Here is a 12216-nt window from a genome sequence, read left to right on the forward strand (position 1 = left end):
CATCCTCTGGTTTATTATTAGGACCTGAAGAGGAAAAGGAGATACTGTTCAAACTCCTTCCAGGGAAAGGATTTTAGTGACATAAGAGTTATACCACTTCCCAATAACCCCAGGATTGTCCACTAAGCCTTGAACAAGCCTCTGGAGGACAGGTATCCAAACTATGGCAGGTAGTAAGAAGTATTGGGACATACAGTTATGACAGACTACAGCTGCCAATTTGATTTTGCAATGTGATTAGTGAGTAGCATAGATACAAAGAACTTAAATAAGAGAAAAGATAAATACATCATTAAAAGTACTTTCCTTGCCATTTTTATACTATCAATGAAAAGACTGCTTTTTTTAAAAGATCACTCGGTCAATAGTGAGATGTGCCGAAAGGTGACAGAAGAGACAGATTAAGTAGATTCTTTCAGTAATACAAACTGTGACTTATGAAATAGTAGTATCTTGGAGAGTAAGAGAAATACTGGTTAGGGAGAAAAAGGAATGCAGACTTTAGAAAGCTGACCTAACTTCAAATCTCAGAATAACCTCTACAACTTAGAGCAGATCAATTCACTTCTTTAAGCTCATTTCCTAATCTTTATTATGAAAGCATAAAACTGATTACAACATCTCCACATGCTGTTTACTGAGGAAATTTAAATAAAATTTATGTAAGGGGGGGACTATTTTTTGCATGTATAGTCTCTCAAAAAGAAAAAAAAACTACAAAACAAGGGTAAGAACAAAACTGCAAGTCAGGCAGTGGTGGCACACACCTTTAATCCCAGAACTTAGAAAGCAGAGGCAGGTAGATCTCTGTGAGTTCGAAACCAGCCTGGTCTACAGAGCGAGTTCCAGGACAGCCTGGGATACACAGAGAAACCCTGGTCTCGAACTTGCAGTTTAACATAATGTCCTTAGTTTCCTTGCATTGAACTGAACCACTACTATTTCATTTAAACCCTGACCCCACAGTGACACACTTCCTCCAATAAAACTATACCCACTCCAACAAAGCCACACCACCTAATAGTGCCTCATAGTGATATGGGGACAAATTACATTCAGAGTATGGAATTAAATCATCCTGTATACTTTAAAGATGTATTGACCTCAGAATTGAAACCAGGATGTGTGTTACATTGGGAAAGGGGTTTTGCTTTTGTTTACACAGGAGAAGAAAAGTTATGGATACCATCAAAGTTGATAAAGGTTCGATTTGAATAAGAGCACCCTCTTGATTAGAAGAGGTTCATCAAACAGCGTGGCCATTCATTTAATCTAACACTAACTGATATGACTTAAAAAAAAAATGCTTTTCATTTGATCAGATATAACTTGCTAAAAGGGAAACTCCCCAAAATTAGGGTTGGGGAAAAGTTTTGTTTTGTCTTGCCAAAAGAATATGAAGACTACTGAATGAGAAATCTGAAGACAATGAACAAAACATCCAGAAAATAATAAACCAAGAAAAGGGTAAATTGGTATCTTACATTTCCCACAGGATAAAATTCCATAAATCTTTCCAAATGTTTGTTTATGCTGTTCTCTCCAGACATATAATGTAAATGGTCTTTCTGTGGTCCTAGTCCAGTTAAAGATTAAAGCTGGCTCTGGAGTTGGAGTATGGCTCTCCTTCTCTGAACCCAAGCATGCTTATTAAAGTGAAATCTCAACTCTGTCTCATGTCAGAAGAGCCACCTGATAGGGAACAGAAGAAAAACAGATATTTAAGGAAGGACTAATATAGTGTCACTAATCTCATCATCCTTTGATTTTATTTTGATTCTTCAAAGCTTTTCTCACCCCCCCCCCTTTTTTTTGGTTTTTCGAGACAGGGTTTCTCTGTAGCTTTGGAGCCTGTCCTGGAGATAGCTCTTGTAGACCAGGCTGGCCTCGAACTCACAGAGATCCACCTGACTCTGCCTCCCGAGTGCTGGGATTAAAGGCATGCACCACCACCATCCGGCTCTTTGAAGCTTTTCTTAAGATATATTATAATTTATAAGATTTTTATATATACATACATATGTGTATGTGTCTGAAACTTTTTGTCATATTAATGGTCATATAGAGTACTAACTAATTCTAGAAAAAAGTTTCACCTAGCTTCCTGTATATGATTTCGGGTTTGAATGTCTATCAGGTAACTAAGAATTAGGTTTTTGTACTCTTGGTGTACATAACATATATTGATCCTTTAACCTCTTTGAGATCTGTTGCATATGACATTTAAAATGTTTAAGCTTTCTGTAGTGAAACAAGACTGTCTAAAAGCTACCTCTGAAGTCTCAAAAGGAGGAAAGGATCCCACAACAACGATTCTTCCAGGACTGTAACACCACTAAGCTGAAAAATATCACCTAAAGATCGGCTTTGGACTACAAACTGCTCAGGACAATTTTGAGGTAGCTAGCTGAGATGATCCAGCCTCACTGACTACTCTAGCTAGGACTTGAGACAAGCCCTGCACTTTCCCACTACACAGAGACTGGACAACAAATGATACAGCTACCTTTCCCAGGACTTAACAATTAACCCAAATTTTTCTTTTCAAGACTCCATAAGATGTCATCACACCCAGACAACAGGAAGTAAATTAAAGATAATGATACCCACATTCCCAAGATGTGGGATAAGTGGTTTTTGGTCTTTCATTGGGTTATGGATATTTGGCATTGTTTGGGGCCGGGGGGTTGGTTTCAAGTTGTTATTGGTAATGGTCAGGATAAAAATGATCAATGAAGATTAGATTCAGAGTTCTTATTTTGAATAGAAAAAAAGGGGAGGACATAAATATGATAGAATATAAGGGCAGATTGTTGTGTCTACTCTGAAAAGAAAAAAAAGAAATAGGATGAAAAGGTAGAGTTTGCTTTCTTTGTGGAAAAAGTAAGCCACTGGGCAAGAAAATGTCCTTGCCTCACTGCATGCTGTTCAAATTGGACAAGCAGGACACAAAAGAAAAGACTGCTGAATTTTTTTTTTAATTCAAAAAGACATCAAATTAGGAAAAGAATGTTTTGGGGGGTAAGGGAGGGGAGAGGGAAGAGTTGGAGGGATAAAAATCAATGTCCTTTCAAAAAGAAAGGAAGGGAGAAAGAACGAAGGAAAGAAAGGAAGGAAAGAAGGAAGAAAAAAAGGTGGAGGGTTCACAAGCCAAGAGGCTAGACTGCAGTCACCGAGTTGCTGGAGTCACTTGCGTGTGAGGCAGTTAAAATCTGGACACTTGGTTTCTGAAGTGCTTTCTGAGTTTGGGTATAGCCATAGCCTTGGCATCTTCTGGCCTCAGAGCTGACTCAATTTTGGGGTTTTAATATCAATCTGGAATCTAGACATTCTAGAAATCTAGAAAACTCTGGATTTAATAACAACCAGAACCATCCGAATAGAGAGCATTCCCTGAAGAAGTGCTCTGACTGCCTTAATTGATGAGGGCATGACCAGCACACCAGTTGCTGGCTGCAGCTTCTGGTGGGAGTCTGGATAAGAAGGGTGTGGCAGAAAGTAGGGAACTCGACTTTTGATTGCTTGGCCTTCCTGCTTGATTTACTCCGTTGCTGCTGCTAATTCCTTCAACGATTTCAGAGCCCGCATCTCCAGGCTTACACCACGGACTATCAACAAGAGGCTCTCTGGGAACCGCTTAGGTTTTGGTGCCGGAAGGACTGCTGAATTTTGCCAAGACAAGGTAGGGCAGTCCTTCAGAATACCCTGTTTCACAGAAAACTGTCAGATATTCTAGGCCTGTAGACCAAAGATAGGTGCTCCAACACTGCAGAGGAACTTTGGGTGACTGTCCAGGCAGTCAGCTATTTCTGTCATTTCTCACATTTTTGGAAGTTGCTTGCTGGCAAATCCTGCTTACTGAGGTAACATTATTTCCTTCTCAGGTATGATGGAGATGAAGACTTTATAATTATAGTTTTCCTTGTTACTAAATTCAGAAAAGAAATTGACTAAAAGAGGTGTAAAGTGTATAAGATTGAGAGACATCAAAATATAGTTTTGGTAATGTAAGTTAGAACAGAAAGCGAATTAAATACAACCTTTTGGACTCATCAAGATAGGTTAGATGATGGAGGAAGGTCATTGGCTAATAAAGAAACTGCCTTGGCCCATTTTATAGGTTAGAACATAGGTGGGTGGAGTAAACAGAACAGAATGCTGGAGGGAAGAGGAAGTGAGCTCAGACTCGATAGCTCTGCTCTCTGGGGCAGACACAATGAAGCTCCAACCCAGGATGGACGTAGGCTAGAATCTTCCCGGTAAGCGCACCTTGGGGTACTACACACATGAATAGAAATGGGCCAAGCAGTGTTTAAAAGAATACAATTTGTATGTTGTTATTTCGGGGCATAAGCTAGCCAGGCAGCTGGGAGCCGGGTGGAACGAAAAGCAGGCCCACAGCTCCTTCAACAGTTAGATATGGAATATTTTCTTTGAATTTGTCAATTGTTAATGGACTAGACATTACTGATGTATTTGTTGCCTGTATATATTGTATATAGTTATTGTACTTTGTTTTTCTTATACTATAACCTTTTTTATTTTAGACAAAAAAGGTGAAATGCGGTAATACCTTGTTTGTACTCTAACAAATAAAGCTTGCCTGAAGATCAGAGGTCAGAGCTAGTCACTAGTTAACCACAGAGGTCTAGAGGTCTGTACAGACAGACAGGAAGTGATATGGCTGGACGGAGAAAAGAATATAAGACAGGAGGAGACAGTAGTTCAGCCCCTTTTTAGCTGGGGAGTTGGCAAGGTAAGAGTTGGCTATGGTTTGCTCCTTTCTCTCTCTCTGATCTTTCAGCATTTGCTCCAGTATCTGGCTCTAGGTTTTTATTAATAAAACCAATTAGAACTCGTGCAACATATTCTTTCATAGCAACTTCTCCTTTATTAGAGTAAGCAGAAGTACTAATACAAAATGTGTCTGAAGGCCACTGATTATGGCCAGTACTAAATGCTTGACTGCTTTCTGAGGAGACTCATTAGTCACTTGCTACACCATTCATTAAACTGCAAATGGTCATAAAACTTTTTAAGTAGAAAAGTAGTTCACATATGAGAACTACTATAACTACATCCTGGGCAGGGTAGTCAGAGATTGTTCTACCTAATTTTAGCTAAGTATTAAAATAGATTTCTTCAAAAGTGAAAAGTAGTAAAGGAAAATGACTCAAAACACCTGAATGAAAAAGTGGTACAGACGGAGAAACCTTGTCTCGAAAATAAAAAAAAAAAAAAAGTGGTACAGATTATGTGTGTGATAACTCTTTGGTCTTCACTACTCAGTATACATGGCTCAATTTAATCTTCTATTAGTACAAAATTATCTTTGGTAACTAGAAATCCCAATCAGAAATGAAGATACCACCAGGTGGTAGTGAAGCACATCTTAAATCCAAACACTCGGGAAGCAGAGGCAGGTAGAGCTCTGTAAGTTCAAAGCCAGTCTAGTCTACAAAGTGAGTTCCAGGATAGGCAGGGCTGTTATATGAGGAAACACTGCAAAGAAACAAAGAAAGAAAGAAAGAAAGAAAGAAAGAAAGAAAGAAAGAAAGAGAAAAAAATGTAGATACCAACTGGCTCATTCTGTCTCAAGTTGGAATATGTAGTGAAAAACAGATGCATGCACTCTGAATCATTTTTCTTCTATAAATTAAGAGTGTTGGCCAACATAGGCAAAAACTAGAGCAAAATCTGAGTGTAAAAGTTCAAAAATCATTTATTATGAACACGGAATATTTAAAATACAAAATGACTAGGTTAGTGCCACTTATATTTTATTTTACTTCTGGATTGCCAAATTCTAACTCACTGTCAATCATTCTTCCTCATTTACTTAACTTTGTAGATATAAATGAAAACTGAGATTCATCTCCTAAAAAAAAAAAATCTCCACTGCAAAGGTATTTATCCTATCTTAACTACAGGTACAGGGTCATGTGGAAAATGACAACAATCTGAGGTAGACAGCAATAGAAATTGTATGGAACATAGCAAGTAAAACATAAAGAAAGACACTCAAAATTAACTTTCGGTATCAGAGCAAGTGACTAATGACTAGAATTCCTGGGACTACGTTGTATTTTCATAGAGAATATTTGCTATCTATGTAACCAAATCAACAAAATAGTGACACATTTACAAACAACCTTATAAACAAGTTATTCTCATTCCTGAATGTATGAACAAGGTTAAGACACAATGAGTCTTACCAATTTTTCAGAACACTTTCCAAGTTTAGATACTGTATAATAATCCTTTTGTACAATGTGAAGATTTGTCACTATGATTGGTTTAATAAAGAAACTGACTAGCCAATAGCTGAACAGGATAATGTTAGGCAGGAGAGCCAGACTAGAAGAATGTTGAAAGGAAGAAGGGCAGCATCTGGAATCCTCAGCCAGGCACAGAGGGAGCAAGAGATGAACGAACCATATTAATAAAGGTACAACCATATGACAGAATATAAATATGGAATATGTGTTAATTTAAAATGTAAGAGCTAATTTATAATTAATAAGTCTCTGTGTATTTATTTGAGAGTGACTGTAGGACAGACAAACTCCACCTACACTTAGGGCTATATAGCATGAATGCATCCCCTCAATTTTCTGTGTTAGAAAATTAAGCAGCTGGGCACGGTGATGCACACCTTTAGCCCAGCACTCAGGAAGAACAGGTGAGTGGATCTCTATTGAGTTTCAGGCCAGCCTAGTCTATACAGCCAGTTTCTGGTCAGTCAGAGCTATAAAGTGAGACCCTAAGCCATGTATTAGTTATATTTGCAAAGTGGAACCTTTGAGGGGTGACTGAAACTTAAAGGCTCTGTACTTGTTAATGGATCCATTCATTATTAGATAAACAACAAATTAATAGGATAATGACAGAATGGCTTTGTTATAAAAAGCCCCCACTTAGGCTAGATCTGCATTGGTATGAAGAGAAAGGTACCCTCAGGGCAAGACTGTACTTAGCTAGGTTTTCAACCTAAGAAAAAGAACATAAAGCTCCTGGAAGGCATTGCAATGAAAAGCTACTACTAACGTGGTTCAGGAGAGTGAGAGTACAACCCAAGCTGGCAGCTGAAATTGGTAGTGTCATCCACTTGGCAAGAATGCATGTGTAAAAGAGCTGTGAAATCTTTCATCATGATTTCAAAGAGCCAATGGGGCTGGGCAATGCATGACAGGAGAGTCCCTATCTGAAGCCTGGATATACAGCTGCATAAAGCTGTGGAAGTGAAGCTTAGATTGCAATGGAGACTCCCAAGAGACAGGAGACATCAAGGAGAGTTGCACAAAGGGAGTGGATCCAAGCCTAGAGAGAGAATTATGTTACAGGCTACAAAACTAAAAGGCCAGAGCTGCCTACACCTTTTAGTATCAGCCATGGAGCTACAGGATTTGGAGTTTGTCTCTCTAGGTTTCAGTTTTGCCTTGGTCTAATATTTCTTTACTATACACTGATTCCTTCCCTTTAGAATGGTAATGTCTTAGGGTTTCTATTGCTGGGAAGAGACACCATGACCATGGCAACTCTTATAAAGAAAATATTTATTTGAGTTGGTGGTTTACAGTTCCAGACATTCAGTCCATTCTCATCATGGTGGGGAGCATGGTGGCATGCAGGCAGACACTGTGCTAGCTACATTTTGATCAGAAGGCAACAGGAAATGGTCTGACTTGAGTATATATGAGACCTCAAAGACCACCACCACAGTGACACACTTCTTCCAACAAGGCAATACTTATTCAAACAAAGCCATAATTCCTAATAGTGCCACACACTATGAGCTTATAGGGGCCAATTACATTCAAACAACCACATTCCACTCCCTGGCCTCCATGTGCTTTAACAATATCATAATGCAAAATACAAATATTTTACAAATATTGTAAAATCAAAATGAAAAAGCAGATCACATACTTCAAGAATATAATGGCATAGGATTTACATTACCATTCCAAAACATAGGGAAGGGAGCACAGTGAGGAAATACTGGACCAAATCAAGACTGAAAACCAGATGGGCAAACTCCAACTCCATGTCTGGTGTCAAAACACTCTTCAGATCTCCAACTCCTTTCAACTTTGTTGACTGCAATACAGTTCTTCCTCTTGGGCTGGTTCCACTTGCTGTTAGCAGCTTTTCTCAGCAGGTATCCTACAGTTCTGGCATCTCCAACACTTTGGGGCAGTCAAGACAATCCAGGTTCCAACTTCACACCTTTTACACAATGGCCTCTCGGGGCCTCCATTCACAACACCCCTGACACATGCCTGGCCTCGGCAGCTTTCCTTAGTTAAGAGGGCAAATTCCATAAGCCATTTCTTCTATCCTTAACTCTAAAGCCAGAACCACATGGCCAAAGCTGCCAAGTTCTGCTGTTTGCTGGGGCTGGAACATAGCCCCCTCATTCAATTACATCCTCACCAGCTTTCTGTGTTTGATTGTTACCTTCACTGCCTAAGCTTGACTGTCCTTGAACTTGCTCTGCAGACCAGGCTGGCCTCAAACTCAGAGATCCACCAGGATCTGCCTTTCCAGTGCTGGGATTAAAGGTGTACACCATAACACCCAGCTCTAAGCTTCTCATTGGTTCCTTTTCACAAGCTAGAAAGTTAGTTGGATGGGATCTTGCCCTGAGGTCAACCACTCTCTTAATCCCATTTCTTAATCTGTTTATCTCCTTGAACACAGGATTTAGCTCTATTCCTCTTCCTGGTGCACCTTTATTCAATTTGCACATTTTGTATTTTTACTTGCTGAGCTTGCTCCTTTTCATTATAAATCTTTATTAGAGTTACCACTAGTAACCATACAAGAGTCTATAGAAGGCTGTTTGAGATTTCCTCTGCCAATGGAACGAATCCAAACCTCGTTACTTTAGCCTCAGGCAGACTCTTTGGCGAGGGCAAAAAGCAGCCACATTCTTTTTTTGTGTTGCCAAAGTAGCATAAGTACAATCTCTAGGCAACATACTAGAATTCTTCTCCTCTGATACCTCTTGGGCCAGCCCCCAACAGGTCAAGTAACTCTTAAAGAGCACCACTGTCTTCCATGTTGCTACCAGTATGGCCCATAAAGTAGTGCTTAAAGCATTCCACTGTTTGCCTATCCCAAATTCCTCCAAACAAAATCACGGTCAGGCCTATCACAGCAATACCCCAGTCTCTGGTGTCAATTTCTATCTTAGGGTTTCTATCGCTGTGAAGAGACACCATAACTAAGCAACTCTTAAACATCATGGCGGGGAGCATCTTGTAGCACAAACTCTAATTGGTCTTAATAAAAACCTGGAGTCAGATATTAGGAGTAAAAGCTGAGAGATCAAAGAAGACATTTAGTCAGCCACTAGAGAGACCTTTTACCTCTAGTGAACCCTCAGACTACAGGGCTGATCCTGTCTCTATGAATCCTCAGACAGAACCCTCAGATTGCATCTGTCTCCACCACACCTCAGACTGCACTGAGCTCCGGCCTCCTCCTACCTAATATTGCTCTCTCCACCCAGCCATATCCCTTCCAGTCTCCACCTCCCTAGTGCTAGATTAAGAGTGTCTGACTCCCAAGTACTAGGATTAAAGGTGTGAGCCACCACCTTTAATGTGTGTTCCAGGATGGCCTTGAACTCACAGAGATCCAACTGCCTCCCCCACACCCAGTGCTTAGGTTAAAGGCGTGTGCCACCACTGCCTGGCCGCTATGGCTAACTAGCAGTTTTGTTCTACACTCTGATTTTCAGGCAAACTTTGTTAGATTACAAAGAAAATATAACTACAACATCTTGATTAGAAGGCAACAGGAAATGGTCTAAGACACTTGGCATGGCTTGAGCATATATGATACCTGAAGCCCACCCCCATAGTGACACACTGAGTCCAACAAGGCAATACCTACAACAACAAAGCCACACCTTCTAATAGTGCCACTCCTTATGAGCCTATGGGGACCAATTACATTCAAACTACCACAGGTAATGTGTATTGTATCATTGTATGTTGGAAGAATGTAATTTGTTCTTTGATTTTATAGGGGTTACAGTTAAGAGATTGTCCTCAGTCTCAGAAGAGACTTTAAACTTTTAAACAGCGTTGAGACTAAAAGATGATGGGAAGTGCATTCATACTATGGCCAGGAGTCTATGGTGGCCAGGAAGTAAATATGGTGGTTTAAATGTCTCCCATGGACTCTGTCATTTGAATATGTGATCCCCATTTGGTGGCACTATTTGGGGAAGCGTAAGGTAGTGGCCTTTGGAAGGAGGTATGCCACTGTGGGAGAGTTTTGAGAGTTAAAAGACACCATTTTAAGTTTGCTCTCTCTGCTTCATGTTTTAAATGTGAGCCCTCTGATCTACTCCAGCAGTCATGCCTGATAGCTACTGTCTCTACTTCTTCATGTAGTCTCATCCTCTGGAACCCCAAGTTCAAATAAACTCTTTCGACATAAAAAATAAAGAGTAAATAAAAGCTCTCTTTTACATGCCTTGTTCTGTCTCACCATCTTATAATGCAACAAGAGGCCTTCACCAATCATATCCTTGAACTTCCCAACCTCCAATCCTGGTCAAATAAATATCTGTTATAGCTTAGATTTCCCATATGTTGAAAGGCTCCCCTCTCCATCCAAGATGCTAGTGGCATATCATGAAACCTATACAAAATGAAGCACAACAGAAGGGAGACACATGGTTGAAGATATGCCTTTGAAGGAGATATGGGGAATCCAGCCCACCCCCTTATTCCTTAGATGACACAAGGTAGTCACTTCATTGTTGCAGGGCATTTGACAACACTGTGAACACCAAGATTGCGTGGTGTGGCTCAGTCCTAGCACATACCTTTAATACAAGAGCCTTCTGCTTGATTATTATGAACAGGATTAAATGAAGTCAACCATAGGTCAAGAGGCAGAGCAAGCAACCAGCTGACAGAAAGTGAACATAGGATTATTAAGAAAAAAACAGAGAATAAGAAATGAGGATGAACAAGACACACACAGAAGTAGTAGGGAGGGACACTGAGTTGGCAGAGATTTTTGTTTGAAGCAGCATGGGAGAATGAGGCTTCTGGGACTGAGGAAAAGTTCAGCTGGGTGCTTTCTCTGCCTCTCTGAGCTAGCAGGCTTTCATCCCAGCATCTGGCTTCCAAGTCTTTATTGAAAAACTGAACAACTGAGATTCTGTTAAAAAACAACACTTCTTTTGCAATGTGCTCCTGACATGGATTTTAGATAGATAGATAGATAGATAGATAGATAGATAAAATTTAAAACATTGACATCCTAAATTAAAAACTTAAATTATGTGCAATGTTCTGTAAGATTCATGAAATGTAGACCAATGCAGTCATAATTCAGACACAAAATAAATGCAGAAAATGGAGTATGGCATATTAAAAGTTCCATTGCTATTTCATACTCTTAAGGTTCATTTAACGCATACACACAATATATAAGTGAATGCTGCATAAAAACAGCAGAAACAAAAAAATATACCAAGCCAAAGAAAGAAGTACAGCAACTTTCAATAAAAATAAAGTGGAAGACATATTGCCAGCTAAAAGATAATTTCAAATGAAAAAGTTTAAGTTGTAAAAGAGACAATAAAGGACTGTAGGCCTAACTTAATGGTAAGAAATTTGCCTACTATGTATAAGACCTAGTTTCAACATACCAAAAACCTGAGAAAAAATAAAGAACAGAGAGCAGAAAGGGGAGGAGGAAGGAAAAGAAGAAGGAAGGAGAAGGAGAAAGAGAGTATTTGATAATATTTTCCAAAATCAAGCAAGGCAGAAATACATGGACAGCACCTCACCTCTCATGTATTCAGAGTTATCTGGGAAAATTCTTGTAGAGTATTTTAGAAAGGCTGGGTCAAGACAATATTCACACAAAATATTCATACAGCCAATAAACATCTTAAACTTTAAAACTAATGAATGTAGGCAATAGAAAAGGAAATGAACAAAAACTTAGGTCCCTAAGGCATTACATAGTACTAACTGTAAATTCCAATATCAAGGATTGATATAGCCCATTCTCTTGGTCTTCCTTTTGGTTCTCCTTTATTCCTTTAGATAAAGCCAAGAGGTCTCAGTGGGCTTTGTAACCTCCCCAGAGATTTTTATCAGCTTGACCAAAAGACTATCTCAAATATATGTAAATTAAATAAAACAATATATTTGTTATTGCAAAAGGTTTCAAGACAAG

The 12216-nt window shown here is 39.3% G+C and overlaps 1 protein-coding gene across 1 annotated transcript in view; it reads right to left on the minus strand.

Annotated features, from left to right (window-relative positions):
* Positions 1-12216, minus strand: part of Faf1 (Fas associated factor 1) — a 298559-nt gene that overhangs the window by 249313 nt on the left and 37030 nt on the right. The window lies entirely within an intron of this gene.

Source organism: Microtus oregoni, unplaced genomic scaffold, assembly GCF_018167655.1.
Source record: "Microtus oregoni isolate MIOR12 unplaced genomic scaffold, Mior012 000005F_ref0000423, whole genome shotgun sequence".
NCBI classification, from domain to species: Eukaryota; Metazoa; Chordata; class Mammalia; order Rodentia; family Cricetidae; genus Microtus; species Microtus oregoni.